Source organism: Atractosteus spatula, chromosome 19 (assembly GCF_055471065.1).
Source record: "Atractosteus spatula isolate fAtrSpa1 chromosome 19, fAtrSpa1.hap1, whole genome shotgun sequence".
Classification (NCBI taxonomy): domain Eukaryota; kingdom Metazoa; phylum Chordata; class Actinopteri; order Semionotiformes; family Lepisosteidae; genus Atractosteus; species Atractosteus spatula.
The window spans coordinates 11,887,976-11,903,933 of NC_142724.1; positions in this window are offsets into that span (position 1 = coordinate 11,887,976).

Consider the following 15,958-nt stretch of genomic DNA (forward strand, 5'->3'; position numbering starts at 1 on the left):
GGGTACTTTCACTGCTACTCATGGCTAAGATACAAAAAGTTTGAGTATGGCAAGTGATCGTGGACTGATATAGGTTAAAAAATGGTTACAAACAACGTTATTGGTCTGGATGCTGCCTTAATTACCGCAAATTGGAGGTTAATGTCTGTAGATTCCCCCAAACTCGGCTACCATCCATGGGGGATCTGTTACAGTACATATGGCCATGTTACTAGCCGACTATAACCAGGATTTTTTTATCCTGAGCACTGCCATGGGTACGGTGGGATGAGTCGGTGAGGGTTATCTCAGGTCTCAGTGACATCGCCACCCTTGTGGAACTCCTGGTTCTTGCAGACACGCAGTGCTGTCACTGAGGGCTGTGTTTCTCCTCCAGTCACTGCTACTGTATAGGGCTGCGTTGCCCGTGATGGATTCAAATACAAGCAGCTCAAAGGTGGGCAGTATGGAAGTGTCTACCTACACCTCCACTATGTGCAGTCGCAGGACATGCAGCTCAGAGCCGAGACATGTAAAAACACTCAACCGGCTATTCAGTATCGGGTACAGTATAACGAAAATAATTGGTGACTCCAAGTCAATAAAACACGTGCTTCACGAAGTGCCCAGAGATCATACAAAGGAAACCTCGGGAACACCACTGACATTCAAATAAAACAAGGATTTTGACTGACGTTAGGAAAATTAGGTATGTAAGCCTTCATGCTTTGAAAGTGGATAAACACAAATATGCAGGCAGGTTGAACAACACTGGCTCAGAATATTATTTAATCTCCATCCACCCCCTGGTTTAGCATAATTGAATAAACCTCCAGGGGCCCATAGCTTGAAGAGTCAGTCCTCATTCCACTGCTGTTCATGTGGCTGTCAGTCGTACCCCAGGGGTGTTAATACCTTGGCAGGTCGCACCTGCACATCTACATCATTAATTTGACTCCTGTTGAGTGGAATATCCGATAGTGACAAAGTAGTAATGTCTGCTTGAAAGTGACTAGCAACTGGTGAGAAATGGACAGGATACGAAGACACAGCACATGGCAGGGGAGGTGTGAGTGTCTGAAGGTGTGGAGCACAGAAGCTAAAGGCGTTGAATGAAATGAATGCAGTGTCCAGCCTCAGAACTGTTTTGGGGCACAATTGTCAAAACATCCTTTTTAGGGGCCTCCTGAATGACTCAACTGTGAAAGGACTACATGAATGCAGCTTTGACCTTCTACCTCGGTGTAACAGGGCAGCTGAATCTGGAGTGTCAGATTATAGATTTAGGTTTGATGGTGAAACACTGCATTCTGTGGTGTCTAAAGTATTTTTTTTTCAAATTCACGTAATAGCTGAATTTATGAGAATAAAACCTATGCGTTTATGATTTAAACTTTTACTTTTAGTGAATAAACTGCTTTTCTGAAAACAGCTAGGAAAACTTATTGAACCCTTCAATCAGATTTGCGTTTCCTGACTGCCATAGTGATGTCCTGCTAATTATTCTCTGGCGTATTTTTGGTTGCCTTTATGAAGCATCTTCATGAGAAACATGAAACACCAGGAGACTGACAATGCAATCAGTATGGTGAAGGTGCGTGACCTTCTTACAGTAAGTGCTTTTATTATTGGTTGTTGTATTGCACATCATTTTCTGTTGTTAAGGAACAAGTAATAGGTTTATTCCATGCTGAAAAAAAGAAGAAGGAAAACAACGTTTCGGCCGTGGAGCCTTCTTCAGGCTTTGCAGCCTACGCATGCTGACGCAGCTACCCACCTGAACTACTATTTTCTGTTGTTGTCATTTAGCAGTTTTCGCATAAAGTTTATGCAAGGCCTTCATCAAGCTGGGGTGGCCATCTGTAATTTTCAAGGATCACAAGCTTATCTTGGATTTAATTTCAGCTAAGCTCCTAATTGGACTAATTATTTGCTCAACTGAGATGAACAAAAAATACTGCCTATCACCAAAACTTGCACTGTTTGGAGGTTAAAGAGACCTCTGAAAGCCACTGAAAAGCTACTCTCAAAGACCAAAGATGACCATTTGCACACCCATGAAGCAGAAATAGGCAAGGGATATTCTAGTGTCACACAATGAAGCACCAATGACCTTCTCCACCCCATTTCCTGTCTGGTCACCACAGACTTTATTAAGAGATTCTTTATTTACTAAACATGCAAAAGAGGAAAATTAAATTGCAGAGAACAAATGGGACAAACTACTTTGATTTTAATTACAAACAAGTATGAATAAGGATATTGTTATATTATAGCTTTACTAGTGTATGTTCTTCTGAATGAAGCTTTCATCTAAAAGAACGTAACAAAGATTGTAAAAATAAACAAAACAGATTTCAAGGAAACAATTTTACCATTTGTAAAAAGCAATGAAAAATTAAATTGAGAAAAAATAGTTTAGCTGTTGTCTGGCATCTGTTAACTGTTCTCTTAAAATAGCTGAGATTTTGATGGATCAGCACTGCTTCTTAATAGCGAAGGAAATTAAAAAAGAGTTGACAAATGCAAAGTGTCCAAAACTTGCAGAGCAGAGTGTGTCTGCGGGTTAGTCTCTGCTCTGCAAGAATGACCTTTGTTCTGTTGTTAAGGGAGACATTCATCCTTCCTGGACTTTGTTTGTGTTAATGTATAACTATTGCTGTGAAAATGCACAGAGAACATAGAATTGCACTTTATATTGTGCTCAGAGGCCTCAAAATCCCAGAACACAATTCAATCACAGAGAAGGGAACCATGCAATGACTTTTAAACACCTTCACCCATTCTTCCCATTGAAAAGTCAAGAAAATCAAAAAAGAAGAAAGGGCACAAGTTCACCACAAAACATTTCAAGGGCTGTGCATTTTCGCAGAAAAATGTTAAAGGAGTTCAGGTCAGTCTGATTTAAAAAAAGATGCCTCCCCCCTCCACCACAGGGCAGCTGTTTCATTGTGAAGGGTGAGCCTTCAGCCCTAATCCTCTCATCTTTTGATCCTCGCTTTATACATGAAGAATGTTTGGATTACAGATTTTCTATTCTTCCATTGTCAATTGTGCTGGCACTATAAAGGAGAATATATTTTTTAATTGCTTTGTTATTTCAGGTCACTTATCTTTCAAATAATGCAGTGAGTTTATAGAACTAAGTGACCTGCTCTCACTCAAAAATCAGCCTCTGTAAGGTTTGTGGGTGATTCAATCAAACTGGTTTTGCAAATATCCTCATTCTGTAATGTCTGTAAAGAAAAAAATAAAAACGGACATGTCTACTTTAAAATGATTAGTTTTATTAAACACTATGAATATTAAATAGTATGAATACTATTAAACACAAATGTATTTATTAAATACTTAGTTTAATAAATATTTTTTTATTCAGTGTTTATCAGTATTCTCTGGTGACCTTACAGCTAAATTCTGTGCGACTTATATCTCAGAGATGTAAAATATCTGCAGCAAAATCCCTTTTACAGCCTCCACAAAGGTACACAATCACGAAAAGAAAGAAAAAAATATGGGTTTTGGTGTCAGTGCTAAATATCCACAGAGGGACCTTAAAGATTGCTTAATTTATTTGTTTTTCAACCTGTTTTGTAAGACAACATTAGCCAAAATACTTCCCTGGAGGGATCACACGGGGAAGATATTTAGCTTATATTTCTTCCTTGGCTCTTCTTTTTTTTTACTGTCTTTTATTTCTTTTTACTTTGTGGCTGGTGAGTGAATACTGTTCCCTGTTGGGATGGCTTTGCAGTGCTACCCAGAGCTTGCTGAGAGAGTACATAATTAACGCTGCCTTGTGTGAAATACCGGTACACATAAAAACGCAAAACTTCAAAAGCTGAAAGAGCACTATCGACATGCCTTTTGCTATGAGGGCAAACCCAGCTCCCCTCATGGTCCGCGATGCTCGTATGAAGGTTATGGCCATTTCCACAAACAGCGTGGAAAACAAGGCGCAGCTAGCCCCCTTTCAGTAACTTGGGGGACAAATATAAACTGAATGATTCAGCGGTCAGAAGAGAGTGATTATTCCTATTTTAAGAGGGAATCCTCTGCTCACTGGTTGCTGGTTGCTATGGATTTCTCTCAAAAGCTCTCAGAATAATAGCACATCCTACCGGTGATGTCAGAGCTCAGAGCTGTTGATTAGGCTGTAGCCTGTTGCTTATGATCATCAAATAACCTACTTACACTCCGGATACCTTGCTCTGCTGTACAGATCAACTAGAGCGAGCGCTAAGAGCGAAAGGTTTGGACCCTCAGCTGTCTTCCTCCCCGGGTATTTTTCCTCGCTCCTTTGCAAGGATTCACTTGCAACACCTGAAGAATTTGATTTCCACACTGTGAGTACAGCCTTCAGCTTTTCTTTAAATGTGCTCTTATTTTATCTGCTTCAAACAAGTTTAGCAGCCCTGTATTTCATTATGTTATGTCATACAGTGTACACTATCCACTGGGTACACATAAATATCTTAGTTGTTCCTTAGTATATTTTTGTATAAATATCTTACATGTTTTTCAGTTTGTTTGTTCTTGTAAGTGTTATTTTAAGTGCTCTTTATTTTTTACATTTTGCCTTTTCTTGGTGATTTCTTAAAAAATGCAGCAGCAGAGCTGAAGACAACATAGCTGTTGTTGCGCTTTGTTAGAAACACAACAACTCACATTTTTATTGAGAATAAAAATACAATTTTTGTGTTTATTTTAATGTTAGAAACAGCATTTTATTTTCAGCATCTCTTGGTTATAAAAAAGACGCTCACATCCTCTTTATCCTCCTCTGGTACAGAAAGTGTTGGAACAGTCACATTTAGAAGCTGTTGATTTGAAAGGTGTGATTGTAGCTCTATCTGGCTGAAGAACAATCTACATACAGTATACATTTCCTCCTTTCCTCTGAGCTCGCTCCACAGAGGTCATACTTGCATAAAGTGCCTTTAAAAAATGTTTCGGCACACACCACACTGTACTACTAATACTGTAGATACAGTATTAGTTTGACAAACATAAGATTGTGTTAACCTTCTTTGCATCCAAAGCTGACGGTAATAATTCCACAGATGTATAAGTTTAACTTTAAATGAAAGGCTAGAATGACATTCTGTAAAAGTCTTTGTTACCCTGTTGAACCTTTGTGCATCTTTGGCATTGACACTTAAATTGTAGTTTTCCAGTATTGTCAGTCTCTTCTTTATTTGTTATTGTTATTTGTTCAGTGAATATCCAGCCTTGAAGGACATTGAAACTCTGAAATAAAACTTGGAGCATATACATATACAGTATTAGTTTTAGCTTAGCAATGAAGCACGTGTCAGTGTGAGCTTGTATCCAATATCTTAAGTCTAAATTCTTGAGGTACAAAAACTGACATTACTCATTTCACAAGGAAGACTCGAAATTGAACCTAATGGATGATGATGAAGTCAATTATTGAGCATTAAGCGGATGTACTGTAGTTACTTGCAGGAAACACTATAGCTTTTAATAAACCAAGGAATTGGAGAAATGTCTTGGACGCACATTTTAAATAACAAAAAACCTAGGGTGCATTATTTAAATGTGTTCAGCAATCTGTTAAGGAATGGGCTCTCTGTGCCTCTGATATAATGCCTCTCCTTAACACAGATATTTGTTTTTGGAATGTGTTACTGTTCCAAATCTCTGTTCTCACTGTCTGAATTATGCAAAACATGATCATTCTGATTTAAAGTCAAGTCTGGGAGTTAACCTAAAGGGGGTGTCAGGTACTTTTGACAAGTACCCATCATTAATTATTGAGGCAGTTTGACCTGGGTAAAGTAAGTATGCAGGCAGCTACTTACCCCTCATGCTCTCATGAATACACAAAAACCCAGTCCAAAGGAGTTTATCCCAGACATTAAAAGATAATGAAGATCAATAAATGCTTCATTAAAAAATAAATTATACAGTCACATTTGCTTTGCATGATTAAGCAGTAGCTAATAGTCACTTCCCACATTGATGCTAATGAATTATTTATCTGTATGTCTGTGTTTTGCTTTATATGCTTGAAGTGCATTGCAGCAGAGCCAGATCATCATTACCTTTAGGGAAGAATACAGTACCATCTATGGCGTAAACACGTCTGTGGTTTTCTGAACTGCATCTTATAGCGCTGACCAATTACCCTTGCATAGTTAGGAAGACTGTGGAATTCTCAATTTAAAATCCTGCTGAAGGAGATGGTCATAAAAAAACTCTTCAGCTGACGTTATGCTTTACTGTAAAACACTTCTGGGTCTTGAGGGAAGACTTGTATATGATGAACCAAAAGTGGTGTACAATGAACGCTTCTGAACAGTACGGTGTTTGTCACTGCTCATTAGGACTTTTAACGTCTTTTGTTTTTTTCTTCACACGGCTCTTCTGTAATTGAGTAGGACACCTGACAATGATATTTTGAATTTATTGTTCCTGGCTGCCAAGAGACAAATCCCTTCCTTATTTTTAATGTGCAATGAAGCTTTTTATTTAGTGTTTTAATTGTCTGAAAATGGCTCGGAGTTATTTTTGACACAAAAATTGGACAACTGGAATTTCTATAGAAGAAGCTGTGAATGTTCTGAGGGTGAGAAGCTTTCAAACTTTTTCTCTGTCGGGAAAAAATAGGCACTGAAATCATCCCCAGGTGGAATTAAGTTTTGGGAAATAATGTATTCAGTAAACCATTGTATATTACATTGTATATTTTGATTAACGAAGATGTTTATAGAGCAAACCAATTAATTCATTTTGAATGCTATGCTGGTTGCAGAAAGGGTATTTACTTACTTTTCTGCACACTTGTTACATTACATTAAGGAAGATGATAAAGTGACAAACATTAACAAGAAATGAAACATTCATCACCTTGCAGCTTGTGTCTCTTCCGTTTGGATGACTGACGACCCAGAATTAATGTATTCTCATTTAAATTCTGGATTTCGCAGAGCCTTGAAACAGCTTCTTTGCCAACTCAGCAACATTAAGTCTTTTTATCCTGAAAGAAACTCCCATTCCCTAGAGATACGGTGATATCCTAAAAAATGCACTACTGTGCTTGTGTCACTTTATCAGTACCTGATGTTGTGATATGTTGAAATATCAAAAGTAAACCGTGGTTTCAATTCGATTTGTTAATACCTTTTGCTATCTTTACAGAACCTCATATCAGTGAAGAAGAAAATTGGTATATGGAACAAATTAATTATAGATCTAAACAGAAAACAGTGTTAATAACCTGCAGGGGATAAGCAATATTTATACTTTATTTACTTACATATAAATAATATTTATAAATATTTATACAGTATGTTCATACTGTGGTACTTTCAATCTGTATATACCTATGCACATTTTACACTTATTTTATAGTTTTACAGTGACATTAGCATATTTTGCACACACCTAACTATTATTTTAAGTTTTAGTCTATTCTGATGTCTGTTTTTGCTTGTCTTGGGCTGGGCTGCTGTAACACCTCAGTTTCCTTTCGGGATCAATAAACTCTTATCTATCTATCTAATATTACCAGGAAATGATAATGGATGGCCTCAGTCGAGCAATATAAAGCTCAACTGTTGCCATCCGTTATTATTATGTCTGGAAAGGCGTGAGCTTTAAATCTTAATTATTTCAGATACACTGTTTTTCAAGACAAAATAATAAAACAATTACATCATGTACATTTATAATTCATGCAGGGAATACAGAAATATTTCTAGCAATTTTACACTGTTGTGAAAAATGCTGAATTGGAAAAAGACTGATGGACAGATGTCTGCCTGTCTTTCTTCATTAAAAAACATTTTGTAAATGTGGAAGCACATCGAGAGAGATGGAAATTCTTGTTTCAATGAGTTCCCTCACATTGTATGAAAAATGCAAACAGTCTAGTCACTGACTGTAATCATTTCTGTCAATTATATGGCAGTTTCCATCCCAAAGTTTGATTTTGTATATACTGTATAGTAGGAGGAGACCCACTTTGTCCAACATTGAAATTCCGAACCCATCTCAGTTATGCTTGGTAACCACTATGTGCCAGCAGCCCCGGTAAACAGCTGATCCTGTGGAGAAGTGAGAGATTGCTTTATCAGTTAAATTAAATTCAAACTTTAGGAAGGACAGACCCAGAAAACCAGTAGTTAAGACACTGGAGTTAACACTACTATTTTTACAAACAGTGTCATATGTACAGTTGCAGTAAACTGGTTTTCCTTAGAGATTTCTGGTCCCAGTACTGACCAGCATCAGCCTAGGTTAACTTTTCATAGCTAATGATATCAAGCTAGCATGTATTAAATGCTGCCGTGTAAGGATATTCATACAGTAAGTAACTTGATGACTCCTTTAAGAAAACAAAAAAAAAATCCCATTTTAAAACTCCTTGGAATAAGGCTGTTGTTATAAGTCTAAAAATCTAGAGCATTTAAGTCCTAATTCTTGACTTGATCATAGCACCTCAAATCCAGGCTTTTGGTTGAATGAGATAAATCTTTGCAACCTATTTGGCTGATCCTTACAGAATTTTGCCTTTATAATTCGAAACAATATGCACAGTTGTTCAGGTGATTTTTATGATTGTAGATCAGTCCCAGGGGTCTTTATCCCCTTTAGGGGAGAATTTTCCTATTCTCCTCTTCTCTGGTTTTGGTTCAGGATATGTGCCAGAGAGATCTGGTGATTGCCTTGTGCTCAGAAGGCATGGCTTCACTATCACCAGCTGCCCAGATGAATTGGGCACAGTTTGGCACTATTGGGTAGCTTGTTCAATGCACTGAGGAACTCTCGGTCTCTCTGACTCATGGCACTGCCTATGAACAATAGATTCTCCAGAACTTAAACAGAGAGACATACTGTAGAAGATAACTGAATGCAACACCTCTGAGTTAAAAGATATAAAGTTTAAGTTCGATCCCTCGTTCTTTATTACTTTTTGAACTGTGAATAAAGGCCGAATGCAGCTCTGCCAGGTTCATTAATATTAAAGATACTGAATATTGATTATCTTTGCTCTTGGTTCATAAATATTAATGCCACTCAATATTAATGATTTGCATTCCCCACATAAACGGAAGGAATGAAAATGAAAAAAAAATCTTAAGGTAACTGCAAGTTTCAGATGGAGCATTTACTCATTTGTGTGTGTGTGTCTTTGCATCTGCATCTAGACATCTTGAAACAAAAACACACGCACATACCATATATATGCATATTTATGAGCATGTGGAGTACTTCTTAAAACTGTTTTTCCTCCCAAACAAGAATTTCTCCCTGTTATGTGAGACAGAAGTGAAGTATTAATCTTCTACTATAATGTATCACAGTACTCTTTCTTTCACTAAGGAAACGGAACATATTCACAAAGTACAAAGGAAACATCTAATACTATGTATGATTTGTACTGCTATTAAAACTGCAGATGCCATTTTTAAAGAAGGCTGTGAGTCATACATACTAAACATAATATCCTTCCCATAATGGGTAACAAATAAAGGATGTAAATCAATCTGATCTCAAGTGGCAGGAGATTGAGAAAATGAAAATGATGATGTCCAACTGTCTGAAGCACTTTCCCAAAGCTACCCAATTAGCATTCAATCCTGTTAATTAAAGGACAGTTTAATTAGACTTATCCATTCAGTGTTCCTGTTTTAACAGATGGCTTTGATCAGATGAAAAAAGAAAGAAAAAAAAGAAAATGCTAGATTACTCACATACCAGGGAAAAACTGGTGAAGACTGTTACTTGTGATTGTCACAGCTTGGTAAGAAGAAACGTTTTATTTCACCCAGAGGACTCCATTTCCAACACGAGAGCAGGGCTAAGCCTGTTGGGCCTGGAGCTGCACAGAGCAACTGTTTGACAGGAAAGTTAGTTACTAGGAGGAGTTAAAATGATCAACAGGTGGAGAGTTAATGCATGGAGTTTCCTGAGTAATGGTTGTCAGATCATCCCAATTATAAAGTCAAGTCAAAATTAATTGATGGAAAAATCTAATCAATGAGAGTTTTCCATGTGATTAGGACCAAAGCAAGCTGAAAGCAAAAAAAATGTGAAGCTTTTCTTTCCTTTCTCACCAGGTGATTCTCTGTCTCACCACTCAGCGCTGATTAATCAACATGGGACTTAACAGATGTTTTTCAAAGTTAATTGACATTCAACTTAGCCCCTCCTGCCAAACACCAAGCATGGAAGAATTTGTTCACAAAATTCTGTCTTAATCATTGCCAATGACATTCTATAACAGATGGACTGACACTCTTTCTCTTTTTTAATTATTTAATGTAGTTGCTGCTTGTTAAGGGGTCTGGACCGACAGTGACAGAAACACCAGTTGCCCTTCTTTTCAGTCTGTCACAGAGAGGCTCAAAGCAAGACACCGATTGTATAGCAGCTAGAAGCATTTCAGACCTCACAGGGTGCAGATGCTTATTAACAGCACAATCAAATGGAAGGTGCTGGAAATAAACAGCTTTCATTTAAAGTTTATTTGCATAGGCCAAACTAGAGAGAAAAAATTGACACTTTTTTGGTTGAGCATTATACTGTACAGTAGTTTGGACTTAAGTTTGTGTCATATACAATTTGAGCCGGATTAAAGTGCTATACAGCCGAAGTCCTGTCTCAGGCCTTGAACTAATACAAAGAAGCTTTATGATGAGACAACACACCTTGGAGATGAGAAAGCATAAAACTTTTATATCATACTTGGGGTAGAATAGTGTCAACTTAGCATTCTTTTAATGCAGAGTTGTATGAGGGCTGGATTTACTCTTGTTCCAAACGCTACACAATGCTGAGGCGATGAAAACATGCTGCTTTCTCCACAAAGTTTTGAACTTTTTCTTTTACCCAGAAGTTTTACAGAAGGTGGCAGAAAGAAATACCAAAGGTAGTAAAACAGGTGAACAAAAATAGCCCATGTTTTGATCCCGGCAGTGTCAGGTTTTGGCTGCTGTCAAGTGAACTACTGGCAGGCAGCTGCCTTTTTGAAGAAGGCAAAGGTCTCAATAAGAAGTGCTGTCAGTCTTCGGAAGCTTTGAATTATGTCTGGCTGCCACCATGAGCTTTTTCTAAGAATTAAATTGATTTATATTGAACAAATTCGGGGGGTGATTGCTTTGTATGTTTTTGGCAGCTAAATTTAGGCTACTGAGCACCTTTTACTTGTGAAAGCTGAGATAAACCACTAAAATAATGTTTTTTTATGAGGAATGATACACTTCCATGACTTTTGTGTGCAGAAGACTAAAGCCTAACTGAGACAGTGTTAGTTATCCTTTTTGATACTCTGTCCCTCCTCAACTGCAGAATCGATTGACAGGTGAACACTTACCATAGCTTGTGCCCAAAAGGCAATCAAATGACCACTCCTTACTTTGGTGCAGTGGCAGCTCTTTATTCAAAAGCTGTGACAGTCTCTTTCCCAGCTTCGCTGGACTGTCAGTCTACTGGAAATCCTGCATGTTCCTGGGGAATGTGACACTTTTTACTTTTTCATACCCATATACTTCATTCACTTTATTTTGTAAAGGGGCCTTATAAAAATGTAATATTCATAAACAGGTGCAATTATCTGAATTTAAGGGCTTGTGTGTTGTCTACTGACAATGAGAAAGTAAACGTTTGTACAGCACACTATATTTTTCATGACAGTTGATGTATGCACTTTGACCAAAGATGATTCCTTATGTGGTTATCCTTGTTCTGGAAAATCAATACATTTCCAAACAAACAGAAACTTCCATTAACCCCGAACAACTAATCTTTCAAAGATGACTGATACGTTAGGAAAGACATTTAATTTAAGTCTTAAGACATTCTAACATTTATCCATTCAACATCTTCATTTTATTTCTGCAAATATTGACTGTTCTGGAATCCTTTTTTATACAGTAGGTCGCGTGATTATAAATGGCTGTTTATTCTGTTTTGCATATTATTTTGCATTAATCTTTTTCAAAGATTAATCAAATAGAAAAAATAGCTAAGAGTGGTCCTTTGTATCGATACTTATTATTAGCTTGAAAAGAATCCAATTTTTAGAGTCAAATTGAGAATCAGATTAATGCTATATGTTTATCAAGCACCGTTCTCACAGGGGAAATCAGCAAAAGGTGCTGTTTATATTCTTCATTTCTGAAAATAGTTTTTCTTCTTTTGCAAATACCAAACCCTTCTTCAAGGCATTTTTAATCTGCAGATATGGGGAGCTTTTTCTATCATATATAAAGTCAATTGAATTTCCTGTGTCAATTTTTGTATCTCTAAGTATGTTTAGATTACATAAGGCTGCATTTCTCATTGTATTTCTCATAGTATGGTGTTCCATGTATGATGTCATAAATGGCTTTTAATGTGATGACTGTAGCAGGATGTTCTTTGATTTCCTTTCGTTTTTACACATTTACAAAACAATATCTTGGTGCAGTCAGATATGAAATGAGTCTTGTGCCACACTCAATATATGACAGTACATAAGGTGTCTTCCTTATTCCTGATATTCCCAATGTTGAAAAATAGACAAAGGTGATGACATTTTCCACACAAAAGTTGTTTTTACTTTTTTTTGGTTCCCTACATACATAGACAATTTGAAAATCCTTTCTAGCTAGAAATGTATTCTGTGATTTATTAAATCCACCCACTTATAAAACAAACAGCAACAAAAAAAAAAATCTCTTGCTGGAGTTCCTGAAAGCTCTGGTCATGCAATCTGTGAATTGCCCCAGGCTTGTTGTAATCGAGACCTGTTGATATTTATACATCTATAGGCATTAGGCAAAGATAGAGATCACCAAAGGCAAGATGCAACATTTTAGTGTAATGCATTATCTTACTCAAATAAACAGGACAATTATCATGAGAGCTAGGCTGAAGCTATACTGTACACTTTTTGTCTGACTATTTATATGCAGCTAAATATAATTGTTTCATGTGAAGCTGCTACATAATTTCTTGCACAATTAGTGTAGAGGATTAAGCGAAACAATCTGACATCTAAGATGCAATCAGTTGTTAATTAGTACATTTGCGTTTTGATTAATATTTCGAAGTTATTTGGCTGTAACCTGCTGTACTAATGGAGGGCAGCACAGCCGTGTTGATGAGACAGACTGAGAAACCCCAGGGGACATTGGTCATAGATTAGTGGAAGAAAAAGGTGATTAGGTAGGCGTAGGAATGCGAATCACAGAATGCTGAGAGAGGAAGTGATTTCAGATCCAGTTGGTATACCAGGAAGGTGCTGTGTATTGGGTCTCGCATCAGAAAACCAGTGTGCCCTCACAGTGTGCCACTAATGTCACATGCACAATGGTTTTGTCAAAAAAGTCCAAAAAGTGCATGAAGCTTTTTGTTTTAAAAATACCCGATTGTGGCATTCGGCCATTCTTCACTCAATGTCTGGACAGTGAGAAGGGAGTTTGGTTTAGCAATTTCCAATGTAAATAAAATCAATTAAAATGGAGAGGGAGCTAACCCTTTCCTTAAAAGAATGCTCCAAACCCCTTAGAATAAAATGAACAAAACGGGACACTTCTATGCGCTAGGTTGAACTCTGTGACCAGGGGTTCAAGCCTGGGTCATGTCACTAGTAAACTGCAACTGGTTTTCCTCGACCCTACAGTGACACCATATGAGGTATTTTTGCATGTAGCATGCTAAACGATGAGTGGCTCAAAGGTGGAGTCGGACTAAATGTTTCCTCTCCCTGGTGTGCAGGTTAGGGTTATGAACTCTCACTCTCCCTTGAGTGAAGGTGTTGGGGTTGTAGCTGCAAGATGAACAACACGCAATCAGTTTTTTATGATCAGGTGGGTATATGCCAAAAATAATTTATTCATAACATAAGAAAAAACAGAAAGGCCAGACTGGACTAGCGTACAGCCTAAAAATTAATTTATTGACCTCAGCATTTGGCTGACAATTATCTGCCCTGTAGAAATCACTCAACCCCGTCAGCCTTGCAGCACCTGTTCAATTCCACCCCCTGTTTAGCACCCTGTGATCGTCCCTGACTGGGGTCATCGCCTGGAATAGTATTCTGATATTTACTTTGCATGTGATTCTGCCTGCCCTTTTCAGTGCATTTCATTTAGATATGCAGATATGAACTTCACAGACCAGCGGCCTTTTCATCTGAAGTTTTGCTCTTTAAGATGCTCGTTTTCACCTCTTGATGAAGTAAAACCTGTAAGTGCTTCACAATTTTCACCTCCTGAGAAGCTCACAGCACTGCTGCGATGAGCAAAGGCTCCTGCAAAACAAATAAGTGTGAGCATTAGGTTTAAGAAACATCTCTCTTTTTGATCTGATGGAAGACTGTAAAAATGGACCCATCTCCTTTATTGTCTAAATAAAGTGATGTATAATTGTGGTAGGGCGGTATGGTGGCACAGTGGTTAGCAGTGCAACCTGGTAGCATCGGGGCCCTGGGCTCTCTTATGAACCTGGGGTGCTGTCTGTGTGGAGTTTGTCTGTTCTCTTTGTGTTCATGTGGGTGTTTTCCAGGTGCTCCAGTTTCATCCCACAGTCCAAAAACATTCATTGGCTGCTGAGAAAATTGACCCTGGTGTGAGTGTGTGTGTATCTGTGTTTGGGTCTTCCCTGCAGTAGACTAGCGTCCCTTCCAGGGTGTACCCTGCCTTGCGCATGTTGTTTGCCAGGATGGGCTCGGCTGACCTGTGACCCTGAATTGAAAGAAGCCAGTAGAAAATGGATGGATGGATAATAGTGATCAGTGCAGGATTTAATAATCTTCAATAGCTGGGAGAATAGCCATCCTGACATACAGACATCCATCCTGATACCACAATTGACAGGTGTCACAGTCAGCTTTAACAATCCCTTTAAAACATATACTGCATTGATTCTGTGCTTCAAAAGGTCCTGAAAAGGGGCAAACTACATATGTAACATATATAGTATTGTTATGCCCTGGAAAGGGTCATGGAACACTATGGTAGTGCTTGTTGCATAGATAAACTTAGATAAACAATCATTGTACTAATACAGAAAGCAATCTGATGACATCATTCAATACTCATCTGGAAGTAAATCCAAAGAGACTGTCTGGGATCAAAAGCTCTGTAGACAATGTGTCAAAGCTGCAACAGTGGATGTTTTGGAATTCCCAAATGCTAGTCATGAGTCCACAAGCATGTGATCTGTGCTGCTGTGGTCACAACAAGGAAAAACATGAATATTGAAGATTCGTGACTGTGCATTGCTCTTATGTTTGATTGAGCACAAGCTAGTACCTAATGTCTGTAACAGTAGCTGGCATGTTCATCATACAGGTAATACAAAATCAGCTTTTCAGTAGTTTGCTGCTAAAATTTGTATTCATTTTGTGGTCTTGTTCTGGAGAAAGTGTGGTGTGCTGAGAAGCTGGGATCCAGATGGTAATGTCACGTTTAAAAAGGATTGATCATTTTTGCCTTGTGCTTAACATGCCATATTTTCTGCTGTGTTGTCTTTGTTTCTTTAACAAAAGTCTTTGGAGACTTTTTTTTTTCCAAAACTTCTTAATGACACGAGAATTATGATTCACGAGGTGTCTGTTCAGGAAGTGATTTTTCAAGCAATTAACAGAAACTTAAGGCTAAGCACATATTTTATGTGGTCTGGTCCTTGAAAATGTGGATGTGGATATTGTAAAGTATTAAATTTGCATCTTTATAGTTATGTTTTTCATTTGATAACTCTTTCTAACGAAAGTACAATTTCATAAGGAATATGTCAACTCCTGTGAAAGCACAAAGTAAAATTAATCCTTCTCATCATGAGGGCATCTAGAACTACATGTATTACTGGCTTCAGTTCTACCTTGAGATTCCTATTGATTAATAGTGACCCTGTCAAACTCCTGTTGATGCTACAAAGAGTTTTTGGCATCAATTCCATCAAATCTCAATGGGTTTTGAAGTCACTGAGTGTCTGAAAACAAGGGAATCTTCTGGAAATTCTC